Genomic DNA, 19,992 nt, shown 5'->3' with positions numbered 1-19,992 from the left:
TGTCTCTATAAAAAATTAAAAAATAAAAATAAGCCAGGTGTTGCAGTATATGCCTGTAGTCCCAACTACTCCAGAGGCTGAGGCAGGAGGATTGCTTGAGCCCGGGAGGTCAAGGCTGCAGTGAGCCATGATCTCACCACTGTACTCAGGTCTAGGTGACAGAGCGAGACCCTGTCTCTAAAGAAAAAAAAAATTAGCTGGGCGCAGTGGCTCACGCCTCTAATCCCAGCACTTTGGGAAGCCGAGGTGGGTAGATCACCTGAGGTCAGGAGTTCAAGACCAGTCTGACCAACATGGTGAAACCCCATTGCTACTAAAAACACAAAAAAATAAAAAAAAATAGCCAGTTGTGGTGGCAGGCGCCTGTAATCCCAGCTATTTGGGAGGCTGAGGCAGGAGAATTGCTTGAACCCAGGAGGTGGAGGTTGCGATAAGCCAAGATCATGCCACTGCACTCCAGCCTGGGCAACAGAGTAAGACTCCACCTCAAAAAAAAAAAAAAAAAAAAAAAAAAAAAGAAAGAAAAAAAATTATAAAACATAATTCCCTGAATTTCAATTCCAATTTGCTTTGCACAGCTGAAGTACTTGTACTATTTTAAATACCTTTAAATAGAGTTAGGCTGGACGTGGTGGCTCACGCCTGTAATCCCAGCACTTTGGGAGGCCAAGGTGGGTGGATCGCTTTGAGCTCAGGAGTTGGAGACCAGCCTGGGCAACATGGTGAAACCCCATCTCTACAAAAAGTACAAAAGTTAGCCAGGCAGGCCAGGCGTGGTGGCGCACACCTGTAATCCCAACACTTTGGGAGGCCAATCAGTTGAGGCCAGGAGTTCAAAACCAGCCTGGGCAACATGTTGAAACTCCATCTCTACCAAAAATACAAAAATTTAGCTGGGCATGGTGGCACACGCCTGTTATCCCAGCTACTCAGGAGGCTGAGGCAGGAGAATCCCTTGAACCCAGGAGGTGGAGGTTGCAGTGAGCCAAGATCGCGCCACTGCACTCCAGCCTGACTGACAAAATGAGACCCTGTCTCAATAAATAAATAAATAAATAGAGTTAATCTTTTTATTTGAAACACTGGCAGTTAAAAGTGAACGTGGTTACTTCTGAAAGAATTTCACTCTGTGTCAGAACCTGTCACATCTCAGGTCTATTGAAGAAGCTGGATTTGAAGACTATGTTTCTATTTGGGTTCGCTGCCTCTTTTCCAGCAAGCATGGGAGGACCAAGTAGGTGTCACCACCATTCTGTGCTCTGGGGTTACAGTCACAAACATGACAAAATGCTCTCATGAAGCTTATATTCTGGAGATAATGGATGAGGTTGGGGCTGGAGGTATAAATTTGAAGACCAGCATATGTAGATGGCATTTAAAACCACAGAACTGGGGCGAGGCCTGGTGGCTCATGCCTGTAATCCTAGCACTTTGGGAGGCCAAGGTGGGAGGATCACTTGAGCCCAGGAGTTTGAGACCAGCATGGCCAACATAGTGAGGCCTCAGCCTCAACAAAAGATTTTAAAAATTAGCTGAACATGGTGGTGCACCCCTGTGGTCCCAGCTACTGGGGAGGCTGAGGTGGGAGGGTTGCTTGAGCCTGGGAGGTAAAGGCTGCAGTGAGCTATGATCACACCACTACACTTGAGTCTGGGCGACAGAGCAAGACCCTGTCAGAGAGAAAGGGGAGGGAAGGGCAAGGGAGGGGAGGGGAGGAAGGAAGGAAGGAGAGAGAGAGAAAGAAAGAAAAAAGAAAAAGAAAACCACATAACTGAGTATAAAGAAAAAAGTGGGAACTTTGGAGCACACCCACATTTATAGGTTGGGAAGAGGAAAAGGGTCTAGCAAAAGGGACTGAGAAGGAGTCTGCCATGAAGTGAGAGGGGACTCAGAAGAGTCTGGGTTTCTGGTGGACACTGAAGAAAGTTTTCAGCCTTCTGCCGTCAGCCTCTCTTGGAACTGCTCTGAGCCTAGGGAGCTACCTCACTTGAAGGCTCTCCTAGAAGCCGCCAGCCAATGACGAGTTGCTATGAGGTGTAAAGACCCCACCCCCTTGCCTTACTTTGGAACACCTCTGCAGGGCCATCTCAGTTCCAGAGCTTCCATTAGGTCAGGCTGAGGCCTCTGTTGAGACTACATCAGCAGTTCAGCTTCTTCTTCCGCCCAACCCGTCATTCCCCTACTGGTGATATTCGCAAGAGCACTCCGATAAACCTACACTCAAATCTTGCTATCGGAGTCTGTTTCGGCGGACCCGACCTAAAACCACCATTGTAGCCCCAGCCCAGAGCCGTGCACATAGCAGATGCTCAATAAATATCTGTTGGCTGAATGTGTCCATGGGTATTTTCTCTTGATGTCTGACAAGGTTTTCTCAATCCCTTGCCTTCCAAGGCCTTGTGTACAAAAACGACCAATAAATGTCCTTACTATAGGTGTTGGGTGGGGAGTAGAGCCCTCGACAGCTACCCAGAAAACAACACACAGCAAGGCTGAGCGCTACAAACTTGGGGCCTCGGCCCCGCCCCTCGCCGCAGCTGCTTCCCGGACGCGGGAGGGGACGGAAGCGGCCCTGAGCGCAGGGTTCCAGGATCGGGACCCGCCACCAGCCTCCCGGGAATGGTATAGGCAAAGGCGGGCGGGGCGGTCACTGATCCGACAGTTCCGCAGAACGGTTACTTTTTAAAACGCTAAAATGGCGGAATTCTTTTTATTCTTTCTCTTTATGGCAAAAAAAAAAAAAAAGAAACAAAAAAAATTCCATATTCCATTATAAAAATCGAAAATTAATGGTAGGAAAGTTTGCCAAATGACTCATTCATTTCCCAAGAAAACCAAAACCCCGCCCTCCACACCTTTCCATTAATTAAAAAACTCTTAATTGATTGCGTATCTCCAAACACGCAGCCTCCACCCTCCTCGCCCCTCCTGATCGCAGCCCGAAGCCACGCCGCAGGGTCGGCTGGGCCTGGAGTCCCGCACCCGCCTGGCCCCCTGCGCGCTCCGCCCAGACCGCTTTCCCCGGCGTTTTCCCGAACCTCCTCCCCAGCCCGCGCCCCCCGCCGGAGGCGCTCGGAAGGAGCGAGACGCCGGGGCCGCAGACCTGAGCCCTCGCCGCCCTGGACGGAGCGGGGTGGTGCGGCACCCAGGGGACGCAAGATCTGAGCCCACGCACCGCTGGGTGCTTACCTGCCTGGCCAGCCGGTGGCCGCCCAGCGCCTAGCTACGGTCCGAGCCGGGCGCCGCGCGCCTGCGCGCTCGGGGGGGCGGGTCCGCCTCCCTGCAGGACGCAGAGCGCGGGGCCCGAGCGCCAGGCACATCTGCTCGGCTCAGGCGCAGGCCCAGGGTTTTGTGGCGCCCGCGCCCTCTTGCCTGCCTTCGAGGCCCTGGTTGTGCGCGCCTCATGCCCCCTCAACCTAGGACAGGTTTGCCGCACGGGCGTGGCGGGTCGAGATTTTTCCTGCCCCCGAACCCCTGCATCACAGCTAGCAGAGCGCAGCGGGGGCGCAGGGACCGCGGAGCTCGAAGAGAGAGACTGGAGGGCTACCGAGCTGAGTGGTTAGTGACAAAAGACGAGGCTGCACCCAGGCACGCACCTCAGCCGAGTGTCTGCTCTGTCCAACGCCTTCCCACCGCGCCTGCCCTCACCCTGGAGGGGAGCTCAGGAGCGTCAGAAAACGGCCTCAGGAAGGGTGAAGGGCACGTGCGATCGGAGAGAGGAACCCTCGTGCGGGGGCTCTGGTCCTGGCCCTGCCGGGCATAAAGAGCGGCATTAGCCGCGTCTACTTTTGGGTGACCCCACTGCCACGGGCTGGGTAACATCACTATCCCCCAGGTCCTCCATTTCGACATTGGTAAAGACTATCACCCCCTTCATGGCGTATGGTCGTTTTCAGTTTGGGTTCCTGTGGTGGTGTAGCAGTCACTGCCCCTCTCTGCTTCAGTTTGACTGATCTCTTCGCCTCCACCTGATCTCTCTAATTAATCAAATCTCCTTGTTATTGGTTCTGGTAACACAAGATACCTGTCTCGCTTACACATACCACAGCTGGCACTTCACATAGATTTGAGTAATTCAAGAGGCTAAGAGGTTTCAAGCTCCAAGAGGGTAGGAAATATTAGTTTTTGTATTCCTAGTACCTAGCCCAGAGCGGGGCACAGAGTGGGTGCTTAATAAATATCTGCCGAGTGACTAAATGATGTACGGTATGCAGATGAAAACAGGGTAACTTTTGGTACAGTCCACCATCCAGCCCCCTCTCCCACACCAATGATTTAATTTAATCCCTTGTTTTTACAGAAACAATGATTTAATTTAATCCCTTGATTTTACTTGGCCTTAAGTCATGGCCACATGTCAGACCTCCAGGCTCCTGACTCCCTCCCAGGCCAGATGAGAAAAGGGTTCCTAATGAAATGTAGGCAAATTCTCCAAATTGCTGTGATCGACAGGTTTAAATTTATGCAGAATTTAACTATTCTGGTTGCCACGCCAACGCATTGCATGTGTTCTTCCTTGCTGCAATGTCAATTTTTAATCACATCTCATATTATTGGGAACAGGATTGCATCAGTTAAGGATGCTGGTTGCCATAACAATGGATGCCTTTTTCTACACATTGATACATACACAACCATCCACTCAGTATTCTCTCATCTCAACCTAGACTGTGCTTGATCTAGATTTCAAAGGTTTATTTTAGGTATTCAGAAGATGAAAAGAAAGTGGTGAACCTACACGAACACATGGATTCGCAAAAACAAGGGCATCTTTTAGATGGTGATTAAGACGGACAAGTGGAATTTGAGCTAGCAAGACCTAGAAACAAACAACTAACATGGATGTGAGTTGCTAAGACATTATTTTTCTGCCTATCGACAGTATTTTTGTGCCTCACGCCTGTAATCCCGGCACTTTGGGAGGCTGAGGTGGGAGGATTGCTTGAGCCCAGGAGTTTGAGACCAGACTGGGCAACATGGCAAAATCCTGTCTCTACAAAAAAAAAAAAAAAAAATTAGCTGGGTGTGGTGGCGCACAACTGTAGTCCTCCCTGGCTACTAGGGAGGCTGAGGTGAGAGGGTCGCTTGAGTCCAGGAGCTCAAGGCTGAAGTGGGCCATGAGTGAGCCACTGCACTCCAGCCTGGGCAACAGAGAGAAATCCTGTCTAAACAAACAAAAAATCTCTCCCCTCACCCAAGAAAAAAACTGTATTTTTGTGGTCTTGATACCTGGCTTGTTGGCTTGAACAGGGGTCAAGCAAACAAACCAGGTATCAAGATCACCAAATCCTGGGGTGAAGAGCTGCTCCCACGTTAATATGATTTGGAGAAGTTTCTGCCTCATGAAGCCAGAGTTTCCCCTTCCAGTACTAGTCTGCCTTCAGGAGCAAGTAAGCAAGTCCAGTCCTCCCCTCAAGTGATAGCCCCCTCTTCACAAGTTCACAGCCCCCATTGTCTTCTCCATGTTAACCCCCCACTCAAGCATGGACCCAAAATATTTTGAAATGTTGATGAGTCAAAGCACTGAGAAGACTGTTGTTTACGCCAGGCATAGTGGCTCACACCTGTAATCCCAGCACTTATGCCAACGTGGGAGGATTGCTTGACGCCAGGAGTTCAAGACCAGCCTGGTCAACATAGTAATGAAAAAAGAAAAGTTCCCTTATCCCCCTAGCAGGGTGTGTGACAGCGGGGGGAGTGGCTTGCTTCTTCAGTGCCCTGCAACTCAAACCCTAGGGGGAGCATACAGATGGGCAGGTAGTGGGGAGCATGGGCTCCAACCCCACAGCAGCATCTAGGGTTGAGTATTTACAGCTCCCGAAGCCTCAGTAGACGTGTGTTACCGTGTGCTCTTCAGTTTAGCCATCCGAAGACGGCTTGTTTTAATCAGCTCAATTAGACCCTCTGCCTTATTGAAAAGACAGAGAGTTTTCTGTATCCTGGGTTCTTGCCCTAGTGTACTGGAAAAATCGGATTACACATTGGCTTGGAAAATGAGTGCAAGGTTTTATTGAATGGTGGAGGTTGCTCTCAGCAGATGTATGGGGAAACAGAAGGGGAATGGAGTGGGAAGGTGGTCTTCCCCTGGAGTTGCCTGGCTCTCCTTCAACCACCCTCAGCTGAATTTCCCTAGGCATCCGCATCCTTCTGCAGTTGATGGCCTGTCAGCGTCCGTGTGTTCTTCTGATGTGTTCCTCTCCATATCCAGCCATTTGTATGTGTGCCCACTAGGGTATTGGGGTTTATATAGGCACAAGATGGGGGGTGTGCGGGCCAGAGTGGTCTTGGAAAATGCAACATTTGGGCACAAAAACAGGAGTGCCTGTCTTCATCTGGGTCCATGGGTGGGGCCCTCGCCAGGGACCCTGCCTTTCTCTACCCAGCACTTCCCTGCCCCACTCCTGTATCAATGACAGACCCCCTCCAGTCTCTACAAAAAATTTAAAAATTAGTTGGGTGTGATGGCACATGCCTATAGTCCTGGCTACTTGGGAGGCTGAGATGGGAGGATTGCTTGAGCCCAGGAAGTCAAGGCTGCAGTGAGCTGTGATCATACCACTGCACCCCAACCTGGGCAATAGAACAAGACCCTGTATGTAAAACAAACAAACAAAAGAAAACTGTTGTTTCTAAGTAGCCCACACCATTCTGTTCCTACAATAGAGTTTCATTCACCATTGAGACTGTCTGCAGATTTTTAGGGAAATTATCAGGATGTGCCCTTTATGTATAAAAATACCTCTGGTTCCAACGTCAGACTGAGCTAGTATGGAATGTTTTAAAAACTTTTTTTATTTTTATCTTTTAAATATAGTTACATAAAATAGAGACAGGGTCTCCCTGTGTTGTCCAGGCTGGTCTCAAACTCCTAAGCTCAAGGGATCCTCCTGCGTTGGCCTCCCAAAGTGCTAGGATTACAGGCATGAGCCACCGCGCCTGGCTGGGAACCTTTTCTAACACAAACACCAGAAAACCCTGCCTATTATATTACAAGAAAGGAAGCAAGCAAGCACACAGGGAAAGAAAGTAAATTCATTGCTGGCCGGGCGCGGTGGTTCATGCCTGTAATCCCAGCATTTTGGGAGGCCGAGACGGGTGGATCACGAGGTCAAGAGCTTGAGACTATCCTGGCTAACACGGTGAAACCCCGTCTCTACTAAAATTACAAAAATATTAGCCGGGTTTGGTGGCAGGCGCCTGTAGTCCCAGCTACTCGGGAGGCTGAGGAAGGAGGATTGCTTGAACCTGGGAGACAGAGCTTGCAGTGAGCTGAGATCCTGCCACTGCACTCCAGCCTGGGCGACAGAGCGAGACTCCGTTTCAAAAAAAAAAAAAGTAAATTCACTGCTGAACGTGTAAGAGGAAATCCTCAGGAGTCAAAAACAAAAAGGGAACCAGAGCAATAAGATGTGGCCTGATGTCTCTCTTGTCCTGGAGGTGGTTGTTGGATACAGACAGGACCCAGCTGCTGGAGACTTGGGTTTTACCACACATGTAATGATGGGAGATGGAACCGTGGGTCCATGTGGCCCTGAGAGTTGGAACTGAAGCCCATGTATAAAGACTGGAGGGCCGGGTGCGGTGGCTCACACCTGTAATCCCAGCACTTTGAGATGCTGAGGTGGGAAGATCGCTTGAGCCCAGGAATTCGAGACCAGCCTGGGCAACAAAGTGAGACCATGTCTGTACAAAACATAAAAAGATTAGCCGGGTGTGGTGACATTCCTGTGGTCCCAGCTACTTGGGAGGCTGAGGCAGGAGGATCACTTAAGCTTGTAATGAGCCATGTTCGCCCCACTGCACTCCAGCCTGGGCAACGGAGTGAGGCGCTGTCTTAAGGAGAAAAAAAAAAAAAAAAAAGATTGGATACTCCTCCCAGACTATATATTCATTGAAGAGAGTTCTAGAAACTGTTCAGTACAACAGTCCAGAAAAACAGAAAGGAAGCTTGTCTCTGCCTGGGATGCATAGAAGTGAGGATCACGGCAAGTCAACCATGGAAAATCAAAACTGTAAGCCTACACTGTGAATGGATTTGGGAACCCTATATGTAGATTAGATTTGTAGGGATTTGTGCTGCCTCCTGGTATTGATAGCTTCAGCTAAGAAAGCAGTGCAAAAATTGGTCCTGGGCAAGTAATATCCATGCACAACTTCTCTGTAGAGACATTGTTACAACCCAAGCCAAATGGAATGCTCACAATAGAAAAACATAAAGTAGTCAAGGAAACGATCTACCATATTTAACCATCAGCAGACCTAATAAACAGGAAAATTAGCACCCACAATAACTTGAGACAATAGCATAATTTATAAAGAGATTGTAAAATAAGTGTGGGCTGGGTGCAGTGGCTCCTGCCTGTAATCCTAGCACTTTCGGAGGCCAAGGCAGGAGAATCACTTGAGGCCAGGAGTTCAAGACCAGACTGGACAACACAGCAAGACCTTGTCTCTCAAAAACAAAAACAAAAAACGAAAGCAAATATGTTAAAACTATTTTAAAAGGAATGGGAATTACACAAGGATTTGGAGAAACGAACCCTCGTGCGCTTTTGGTGGGAATGTAAGTGCAGCTGCTATGGAAAACAAGATGAAAGGTAGTGGTGGAGGGACCTCTTACAAAGTGCCTAGAATTAATAGTCACCTTAATAGTTTTACCATATACAGAGATAAACTGATTAAAGTGACTAGTATACGTAAAAGTAGCCACTCATTTAAAAAAACCGTGGGGGTCGGCCAGGCGTGGTGGCTCACACCTGTAATCCCAGCATTTTGGGAGGACTAGGAGGGCGGATCGTGAGGTCAGGAGTTCGAGACCAGCCTGACTAACACGGCGAAACCCCGTCTCTACCAAAAATACAAAAATCAGCTGGGTGTGGTGGCGGGCACCTGTAATCCCAGCTACTCAGGAGGCTAAGGCAGGAGAATCGCTTGAACCCATGAGGCAGAGGTTACAGTGAGCTGAGATAGTGCCATTGCACTCCAGCCTGGGCAACAGAGTGAGACTCCATCTAAAAAAAAAAAAGACCGTGGGGGCCAAGAGCTTCAGCTTCTGGCCAGGTTGGAATAACAGGGACTAGATTTACTCTTTCTACTGAAACAACCGAGAAAAGGGAAATCATATAGCAAATGTTTCTCAAGACACTGACCACCAGGCAACAAAAGATATATTCTTCTTTCTTTTGTATTTAGAGACTGTATTAGTCCATTTTCACACTGCTATGAAGACAAACCCAAGACTGGGTAATTTATTTATTTATTTATTTATTTATTTTTGTTTTCTGAGATGGACTCTTGCTCTGTCACCTAGGCTGGAGTGCAGTGGCACGATCTCAGCTCACTGCAACCTCTGCCTCCCGATTTCAAGCAATTCTCCTGCCTCAGCCTCCCGAGTAGCTGGGATTACAGGCACACACCACCACGCCTGGCTAATTTTTGTATTCTTAGTAGAGATGGAGTTTCACCATGTTGGCTAGGCTGGTCTCAAACTCTTGACCTAGTGATCCACCCGCCGTGGCCTCCCAAAGTGTTGGGATTACAGGTGTGAGCCATCGTGCCTGGCAAGACTGGGTAATTTGTAAAGGAAAGAGGCTTAATTGACTCACAGTTCAGCATGGCTGGGGAAGCCTCAGGAAACTTACAATCATAGTGGAAGGCAAAGGGGAAGGAAGCAAGGCACCTTCTTCACAAGGTGTCAGGAAGGAGAAGTGCCCAGTAAAGGGGTAAGAGCCTCTTATAAAACCATCAGATCAGGCCAGGCGCGGTGGCTCACGCCTGTAATCCCAGCCCTTTGGGAGGCCGAGATGGGCGGATCATGAGGTCAGGAGCTCAAGACCATCCTGGCTAACACGGTGAAACCCCATCTCTATAAAAATACAAAAAAATTAGCTGGGCGTAGTGGCGGGCACCTGTAGTCCCAGCTACTTGGGAGGCTGAGGCAGGAAAATGGCGTGAACCCAGGAGGGGGAGCTTGCAGTGAGCCGAGATCACGCCACTGCACTCCAGCCTGGGTGACAGAGTGAGACTCTGTCTCAAAAAAAAAAAAAAAAAAAAATCAGATCTCATGAAAATTTACTCACTATCACAAGAACAGCATGGAGGAAACCACCCCCATGATTCAATTACCTCCCCCTCTCCCTTGACACATGGGGACTGTGGGGATAATGGGGATAATGGGGATTACAATTTAAGATGAGATTTTGGGTGGGGGCACAGCCAAACCATATCAGAGACAGTCTCACTTTGTTACCCAGGCTAAAGTCCAGTAGCACGATCATAGCTCACTGCAGCGTTGACCTCCTGGGCTCAAGTGATCCTCACATCTCAGCCTCCCAAGTAGCTGGGGCTACAGGCATTTGCCACCACACCCAGCTATTTTGTTGTTGTTGTTGGCGTTGTTTTTGAGACGGAATCTTGCTCTGTCACCCAAGCTGGAATGCAGTGGTGCGATCTCGGCTTACTGCAACCTCTGCCTCCCGGGTTCAAGCAATTCTCTGCCTCAGCCTCCCAAGTAGCTGGGATTACAGGTGCCCGCCACCACGCCCAGCTAATTTTTGTATTTTGAGGAGAAACTGGGTTTCACTATGTTGGCCAGGCTGGTCTTGAACTCCTGACCTCGTGATCCACCCATCTCAGCCTCCCAAAGTGCTGGGATTACAGATGTGAACCACTGCGCCTGGCCCACACCCTGCTATTTTTAAAAATTATTTTATGTTGCCTAGGCTGGTAGAATAGAAATTCTTTTTATTTATTTATTTATTTATTTATTTTTTATTGATCATTCTTGGGTGTTTCTCACAGAGGGGGATTTGGCAGGGTCACAGGACAATAGTGGAGGGAAGGTCAGCAGATAAACAAGTGAACAAAGGTCTCTGGTTTTCCTAGGCAGAGGACCCTGCGGCCTTCCGCAGTGTTTGTGTCCCTGGGTACTTGAGATTAGGGAGTGGTGATGACTCTTAATGAGCATGTTGCCTTCAAGCATCTGTTTAACAAAGCACATCTTGCACCGCCCTTAATCCATTTAACCCTGAGTGGACACAGCACATGTTTCAGAGAGCACAGGGTTGGGGGTAAGGTCACAGATCAACAGGATCCCAAGGCAGAAGAATTTTTCTTAGTACAGAACAAAATGAAAAGTCTCCCATGTCTACCTCCTTCTACACAAACACGGCAACCATCCGATTTCTCAATCTTTTCCCCACCTCTCCCCCCTTTCTACTCCACAAAACCGCCATTGTCATCATGGCCCGTTCTCAATGAGCTGCCAGGCACACCTCCCAGACGGGGTGGTGGCCGGGCAGAGGGGCTCCTCACTTCCCAGTAGGGGCGGCCGGGCAGAGGCGCCCCTCACCTCCCGGACGGGGCGGCTGGCCGGGCAGAGGGGCTCCTCACTTCCCAGTAGGGGCGGCTGGGCAGAGGCTCCCCTCTCCTCCCGGACGGGGCGGCTGGCCGGGCAGAGGGGCTCCTCAATTCCCAGTAGGGGTGGCTGGGCAGAGGCTCCCCTCTCCTCCTGGACGGGGCGGCTGGCCGGGCGGGGGGCTGACCCCCCCACCTCCCTCCCGGACGGGGCGGCTGGCCGGGAGGGGGGCTGACCCCCCCACCTCCCTCCCTGACGGGGCGGCTGGCCTGGCGGGCGCTGACCCCCACCTCCTTCCCGGACGGGGTGGCTGCCGGGTGGAGGGGCTCCTCACTTCTCAGACGGGGCGGTTGCCAGGCAGAGGGTCTCCTCACTTCTCAGACGGGGCGGCCGGGCAGAGACGCTCCTCACCTCCCAGATGGGGTCGCGGCCGGGTAGAGGCGCTCCTCACATCCCAGACGGGGCAGCGGGGCAGAGGCGCTCCCCACATCTCAGACGATGGGCGGCCAGGCAGAGACGCTCCTCACTTCCTAGATGGGATGGCGGCCGGGCAGAGACGCTCCTCACTTTCCAGACTGGGCAGCCAGGCAGAGGGGCTCCTCACATCCCAGATGATGGGCGGCCAGGCAGAGAAGCTCCTCACTTCCCAGACGGGGTGGCGGCCGGGCTGAGGCTGCAATCTCGGCACTTTGGGAGGCCAAGGCAGGCGGCTGGGAGGTGGAGGTTGTAGCGAGCCGAGATCACGCTCCTGCACTCCAGCCTGGGCACCATTGAGCACTGAGTGAACCAGACTCCGTCTGCAATCCTGGCACCTCGGGAGGCCGAGGCTGGCGGGTCACTCGCGGTTAGGAGCTGGAGACCAGCCCGGCCAACACGGCGAAACCCCGTCTCCACCAAAAAAATACGAAAACCAGTCAGGCGTGGCGGCGCGTGCCTGCAATCGCAGGTACTGGGCAAGCTGAGGCAGGAGAATCAGGCAGGGAGGTTGCAGTGAGCCGAGATGGCAGCAGTACAGTCCAGCTTCGGCTCGGTATCAGAGGGAGACCATGGAAAGAGAGGGAGAGGGAGACCATGGGGAGAGGGAGACCGTGGGGAGAGGGAGAGGGAGAGGGACGAATAGAAATTCTTGAAAGATGAGAAATAATCAAGGCGATCCCCATGATTGCTGGAGAAATATTCGCAGCTGGGGCAATCCAGGTGGAGCCTAGCAGGCTCACTGAATTGAGGAGATGGAGCTGGAAGTCCAGTGAGGGCAAGACAGCTAGAGTCAACAGGAAAGAGTACCAGAAAGGAAAGCGATGTAAGAGAAAATGCTGGAGAACTGTAGACAGCCCTGGCCTTGAGTATTCAGTTAAGTACTAATCAGCACATGTGTGACATAAATACCTGAGCCTGAGGAAAGAACAGGCTGAAAGGGTTAAAGACAACAATTCCTATAGCTTCCACCACCCAAGTGGAAAACCTCATAACTCACGGGCAATCAGGGAGAGTTCTGAGTGCTTGCTAGTGGGGAGATATGAAGCCTACACAAAACACCACTCTGGTCTTAGTTTAAAAGTTTAAAAAGACAAAGTTTTAAAATAAGACCCAAGAGAGAGTCAAACTAGTTTCAATTATGTTAATCACATCCCAGGTAAAAAGCTTAAGAATATTTGGAAATACAAAGATATCCAGCATCCCACAAGGTAAAAATTATGTCTGGCATCCACTTAAAAATCGCCAGGCATGCTGGGCACAGTGGCTCATGCCTGTAATCCCAGCACTTCGGGAGGGCAAGGCGGAAGGATTGCTTGAGACTGAAGAGTTTGAGACCAGCCCTGGCAATACGGCAAGACCCCGTCTCCACAAAAAAATAAAAAAATTTGGCCAGGGGTGGTGGCTCACACCTATAATCCCAATACTTTGGGAGGCCCAAGGGGCAGATCACTTGAGCCCAGGAGTTCAAGACCAGGTTGGGCAACATGGTAAAACCCCATCTCTACAAAATATTACAAAAATTAGCCAGGCATGGTGGTGCGTGCCTATAGTCCCAGATACTCAAGAGACTGAGGTGGGAGGATCACTTGAGCCCAGGAGGTGGAGGCTGCAGTGAGCCATAATCGTGACACTACACTCCAGCCTAGGCAACAGAGCAAGAATCTGATACAAATAATAATAATAATAATAATAACTAGGCATAAGCCAGGTGAGGTGGTGCATGTCTATAGTCCTAGCTAATCAGGAGGCTGAGGTGAAAAGATCACTCAAGCCCAGGAGTTTAAATTAAAGCCAGCCTGGGCAACATAGTGAGACCCTGTGGAAAAAAAAATTACCAGGCTTCCAAAGAAGCAGGAAAATATGACCTGTAAGGAGGAGATGAAAGAATTAGTAGAAAAGGTTTTAAAAACAGTTATTATAACTATATTCCATATGCTCAAGAAGCTAGAGGAAGAATTGAACATGTTAAGTAGAGAAATAGAAGATACTTTTTTTTTTTTTGAGACCAAGTCTTGCTCTGTTGCCCAGGCTGGAGTGCAGTGGTGAGATCTCAGCTCACTGCAAGCTCTGCCTCCCGGGTTCACGCCATTCTCCTGCCTCAGCCTCCCAAGTAGCTGAAACTATAGGCGCCCACCACCACGCCCAGCTAATTTTTTGTATTTTTAGTAGAGACGGGGTTTCACCATGTTGGCCAGTGTGGTCTCGATCTCCTGACCTCATGATCCACCCGCCTCGGCCTCCCAAAGTGCTGGGACTACAGGTGTGAGCCACCACACCCAGCCAGAAGAGGAGGCTGGGCATTGTGGATCACACCTGTAATTCCAGCACTTTGGGAGGCCGAGGTGGGCGGATCACCTGAGGTCAGAAGTTTGAGACCAGCCTGGCCAACACGGCGAAACCCTGTCTCTACTAAAAATACAAAAAAATTAGCCAGGCATGGTGTCGGGCGCCTGTAATCCCAGCTGCTTGGGAGGCTGAGGCAGGAGAATCGCTTGAACCCAGGAGTCAGAGGTTGTGCCAAGATTGTGCCACTGCACTCCAGCCTGGGCGACAGAGTGGGAATCCATCTTGGAAAAAAAAAAAAAAGAAGATAATTTTTAAAAGACCCAAATTAAACTTCTAGATATAAAAAATACAATGTTTGAGATGAAATATACACAGGATTTATCTTATAGTGCCAGAAATGAAAAGAAAAACAAAACAAAACACAATGATGGGCATTAATCAAAGGGGCAAAGGAAACAACAAGTGCTCCAAATGGCTGACACTGGAATAATTTGCACAACAAAATAAAGTAATATTGAATTATAAGCTAAAGAATAAAATAAATACCCAGGAGTCCATATTGATATAAAAAGATTGAATAATAAATACGGGAGATGAGACAAATCTCTCATGCAGAGGGATTCCAATGCAAAGGGATTAGATACTCCACCCTAAAGAAAAGGAAGCATAATTCCCCACCTGTCTTAGTCTGTTTTCTGGTGCATAACAGAATACCACAGACTGGACAATTTATAAACAATAGAAGTTTATTTGGCTTATGGTTCTGGAGCCTGGGAAGTCCAGGAGCATGGCATCAGCATCTAGTGAAGGCTTTTGTGCTGAATCATAACATGGCAGAAGGGCAAGTGAACATGGATAAAGAGAGGAAATTTGGCTGAACTCAACTTTTTTTTCTTTTTTTTTAAAGATAGGGTCTTGCAGCTGGGCACAGTAGCTCACACCTGTAATCCCAGCACTTTGGGAGGCCAAGGTGGGTGGATCATCTGAGGTAAGGAGTTCAAGACCAGCCTGGTCAAAATGGTGAAACCCCTGTCTCTACTAAAAATACAAAAAAATTAGCCAGGCGTGGTGGCAGGCACCTGTAATCCCTGGGAGGCTGAGGCAGGAGAATCACTTGAACCTGGGAGGCAAAAATTGTAGTGAGCCGAGATCACGCCACTGCACTCTAGCCTAGGGACAGAGTGACAGAGCAAGACTCTTTCTCAAAAAAAAAAAAAAAAAAAAAAGATAGGGTCTCACTATGTTACCCAGGCTGGAGTACAATCACTGTTCACAAGAATCATAGCACACTATGGTTTTGAACTCTTAGGCTCAAGCAACCCTCCTGCTCCAGCCTCCCAAGTAGCTGGAACTATATCTTACTCAGCTGATGGTCAGCTTCATCGTTTTTATCAGGAACACACTCTTGGGATAACTAACCCACTCCTGAGATAACAGCATTAATCCACTATGAGGGCAGAGTCCTCCTGACCTAATCACCTCTTGAAGGTCCTGCCTCTTAATTACATTGGTAATGAAATTTCAACATGAGTTTGGAAGGGGACACTCAAACCGTAGCACCACTCCTCAAGTGTGGGTTGCACAGAGTGACTTCCTTCGAAAGAGCACAGTATGGCAAGGGATGGGGAGGGAGATTAGTAACTTTACAGTGCGGGTATGGCTGTATGTTATTCAGAACATCAGAGACTGACAAATTTTCTACGGGGCTTTGGAAATTTACTGTTGCACTTACGTTTGTGAAAAAATAGGTCTATATCCATTAGGAAAATTTGTGTCAGCGAGGGCCAGAGCCTCAATTATTTCCTTTTCTCCTACTCTGCTAAATATCTGAACCTTGCTCTCAACACACCCTTAGAATTCATGTCTTACAATGATGCTGAGGAACCCAATGAAAAAAATCGAGCTGTATTAGTTTTCTATTGCTGCTGTAACAAGTTACCAGAAAGTTAGTGGCTTAAAACACCTAACATACCTTTTTTTTTTTTTTTTTTTTTGAGACAGAGTCTTGCTCTGTCACCCAGGCTGGAGTGCAGTGGCGAGATCTCGGCTCACTGCAAGCTCTGCTTCCCAGGTTCACGCCATTCTCCTGCCTCAGCCTCCTGAGTAGCTGGGACTACAGGCACACACCACCACGTCCGGCTAATTTTTTGTATTTTTAGTAGAGATGGCGTTTCACCGTGTTATCCAGGATGGTCTCTATCTCCTGATCTCGTGATCTGCCCGCCTTGGCCTCCCAAAGTGCTGGGATTACAGGCGTGAGTCACCGCGTCCGGCCAAAACACCTAACATACATTTATTATGTCATAGTTCTGGAGGTCAGAAGTCCAAAATGGGTCTCACTCAGCCTTAAGGTGTCAGCAGAGCTGCATTCCTTTCTGGAGGCTCTAGGAGAGGATCCAGTTTCTTGCGTGTTCTAGCTTCAAGAGGCTGTCTACATTCATTGGTTTGTGGCCCCTTTCTCCATCGTCTAAGCTATCAATTGCTGGTCAAGTTTTTCTCACACCATATCACTATGACACTCAGTCTTTGGCCTCTCTTTTCATCTTTTAAGGATGCTTGTTCTCACATTGGGCCCACCCAAATAATGAAGGATAATCTCCCTATTTTAAACTCAGTGTATCAGCAAACTTAGTTCCATCTGCAACTTTAATTCCGTCTTGCCATAAAACATAACATATTTACAGGTTCCAGGGATTAGAATGTGAACGTGTTTGGGGGATCATTATTCTGCCTAGCATACAAGGTAACAACAAAGTTGGTGTGATGGTTAATATTGTGTCAACTTGACTGGATTGAGGGATGCCAGCTGGCTGGTGAAACACCTCCTGGGAGTGTCTGTGAGGGTGTTTCCAGAGGAAATTGACATTTGAGTAAATGGACTGGGAGAGGAAGACCTACCTTCAGTGTGGGTGGGCACCATCCAATGGGCTGCCAGCATAGCTAGAACAAAGCAGGCAGAAGAAGGGATATTCAGCTGGCTATGTCCTCTAGCGTGCTCTCTCTGTCTTCCTGTGCCAATGCTTGCTTCCTCTCCTCTTGCCCTTGGACATCAGACTCCAGTTTGTTGGGCCTTGGACTCTGGAACTTAACACCAGCAGCATCCTGGGGGCTCTCAGGCTTTCAGCCTTAGACTGAAGGCTACACTTGGGCTTCCCTGGTTTTAAGGCTTTCAGACTTGGACTGAGCCATGCTGCCACCTTCTCTTTTTCCCCAGCTTGCAGATAGCCTATGGTAGGACTTGTCTTGTAATCAGTGTGAGCCAATTCTCCCTAATAAACCCTTTTTTATATATACATATATCCTATTGGTCCTGTTCCGCTGGAGAACCCTGACTAATACAGTTGGTCAAGTAACTGATTCTCTTACGAAGTGCCTGGCATTCACATTCACTTTCATGGTGTCACTGTATACTGATATAAGCTGATAAAAGTTATTGATACATATACATTAGAAGTAACCACTCACTTAAAAAAAAAAAAAAAGAAGAACAAAGAAAAAAACCCCACAGGAAACAAAAAATTAAAATAAGTTTTTCCAGAATAGGCAAATTGTGCAGGCATTGGGAAGGTTGGTCAAGTAAATGTCATAATACTGATCCTAGGGTTACAGGTGGCAACTTGGAGAGGTAAATCCAGTGGAGGTAAATCTGGTTCAATGGAGTTGAACCAGAGCAACTCCATCTTGAGTAGGGGCTGGGTAAAATGCCACTGAGACCTACTGGGCTGTATTCCCAGACTGTTAAGGCATTCAAAGTCACAAGGTGAGATAGGATGTCAGCCCATGATACAGATCATAAAGACCTTACTGATAAAATAGGTTGCAGTAAAAAAGCCGGCAAAATCCCACCAAAACCAAGATGGCGACAAGAGTGACCTCTGGTATGCCTCACTGCCACACTCCCACCAGCACCATGACAGTTTACAAATGTTATGGAAACGTCAGGAAGTTACACTATATGGTCTAAAAAGGGGAGGCATGAATAATCCAACCCTTGTTTAGCATATCATCAAGAAATAACCATAAAAATGGGCAAGCAGCAGCCCTCAGTAGGGTCAGTTTTTTGTTGTTGTTGTTTTTTTTTTGAGACAATCTTGCTCTGTCGCCCAGGCTGGGGTGCAGTGGCGCAATCTCAGCTCACTGCAACCTCTGCCTGCCGGGTTCGAATGATTCTCCTGCCTCAGCCTCCCGAGTAGCTGGTATTACAGATGCCCACCACCAAGCCCGGCTAATTTTTGTACTTTTAGTTGAGACAGGGTTTTGTCATGTTGGCCAGGCTGGTCTCGAACTCCTGACTTCAGGTGATCCGTCCGCCTCAGCCTCCCAAAGTGCTGGGATTATAGGCGTGAGCCACCACACCCGGCCTGGAGTAGTCATTCTTTTATTCCTTTACTTTCTTAATAAACTTGCTTTTACTTTACTCTGTGGACTCGCCCTGAATTCTTTCTTGCACGAGATCCAAGAACCCTCTCTTGGGGGTCTGGATCAGGACCCCTTCCCTGTAACACATGTAAGTGATTCTTTTTGGAATGTATGTGCAGCAATCACCAAAACAACAGAAGCAGAGGGTGAGTGCAAAGCACATGAGGATATTTCTGAAGTGTGTGCCCCAGAAGCTCGTGAGAGCTCAGGAGGCTCAGCTCATGTAAGTGGTTTTCTGGAGCACTTTGTACTGCAGGGTGAATCTCGTGGCAGCCAGGGCCACTGCAAAGACTGAAGCAGCATTTGATTTGACAAATTCTTGTTTCATAAAAGGACTGTGTAACTCCCTCAACTTTTACATAACAGGATTGGATCTATGAGACTTAATGACATGTACAGAATTAGATTCCATTTGTGGGAGACTGCAGCATTTTGAATAGCACAATGTATAAACCAGGAACTTTTGGGCTATGTCCCCAGGGACATAAAAGAAAAAAAGGATGCATGTAAGGGGTTGGTGGTCCCTGGAGGGAGAATTCCAAGTAATTCCCCTACTTCAACCAGAGTAGCAGCTGTGTGTGTATGTGTGTTTTTTATCTGTTTGTTTTCTTGAGAAAGGATCTCACTCTGTCACCTAGGCTGGAGCCCAGAGGCACAACCATGGCTCACTGCAGCCTCAAACATCCGGACTCAAGCGATCCTCCCACCTCAGCCTCTTGAGTAGCTGGGACTACAGGCACATATCACCACACTTGGCTGATTTTTTCATTTTTTATAGACAGGATCTCGCCATGTTGCCCAGGCTAGTCTTGAACTCCTGACCTCAAGTGAGCCTCCCGCCTTGGCCTCCCAAAATGCTTGGATTATAGGCATGAGACAGCACACCCTACCTAAAAATCAGTTTACATTTAAAAAAAAAAGTTAAATAGGACATTTTGCTAAGGGTCCTGGGAAAGTCATGATCTTGCCTTGGTACCAGGATCCAGGAAAAAGAGTCCAGTTCTACAAAGCTTTTTATGTACTTTGTGCTTTTAATTCTTACCAGTCCCCTGAAGAAGGAAGCTCCATTTTGGAGGAAGAACTACAAGGTTCAGAGAGGTCACCAGCCTTGGTCAGGGCCTTACAAAGTAGTATACAGCAAAGCCGGGTCTCAACTTTCTCCCTGCCCTCTTCTGCAGCCTCTGATCTACATGGGGTGTGTTTCCATCACTATCACACCCTCCCCTCTCCACCCTCACTATCTCAGCTGAAACCTCAGACCACTAGGGAGCAATGCAGGCAAATTACCCTTAGGATTATAGCACATCGAAGGTTCTTCTCAAGGACTTCCAGAAACATGCAAATCCTGGGTTAGCTGGTGTGAGGCATATCCCAGCAAAATACAGGTATTAAAAATGGCAAATACTGACCAGGCATGGTGGCTGACACCTGTAATCCCAGAACTTTGGGAGGCT

General features: G+C 48.7%; 1 protein-coding gene across 3 annotated transcripts in view; it reads right to left on the bottom strand.

Moving 5' to 3' along the window:
* Positions 1-3,249, bottom strand: part of L3MBTL1 (L3MBTL histone methyl-lysine binding protein 1) — a 44,844-nt gene extending 41,595 nt beyond the window's left edge. For 2 of the 3 annotated variants that reach the window (XM_063702109.1, XM_063702108.1), the window contains exon 1: positions 3,190-3,249. The gene's annotated coding sequence lies outside the window, so the exon portion shown is untranslated. The remainder of the gene's footprint in view (positions 1-3,189) is intronic. The other variant, XM_019017433.4, reaches the window with a different exon arrangement.
* Between the last annotated feature and the right edge of the window lie 16,743 nt (positions 3,250-19,992).

The sequence above is a fragment of the Gorilla gorilla genome, chromosome 21, assembly GCF_029281585.2.
Source record: "Gorilla gorilla gorilla isolate KB3781 chromosome 21, NHGRI_mGorGor1-v2.1_pri, whole genome shotgun sequence".
Taxonomy (NCBI): Eukaryota; Metazoa; Chordata; class Mammalia; order Primates; family Hominidae; genus Gorilla; species Gorilla gorilla.
The sequence above is the reverse complement of the archived record's forward strand: the minus strand, read 5'-3'. Positions and strand labels throughout refer to the sequence as shown.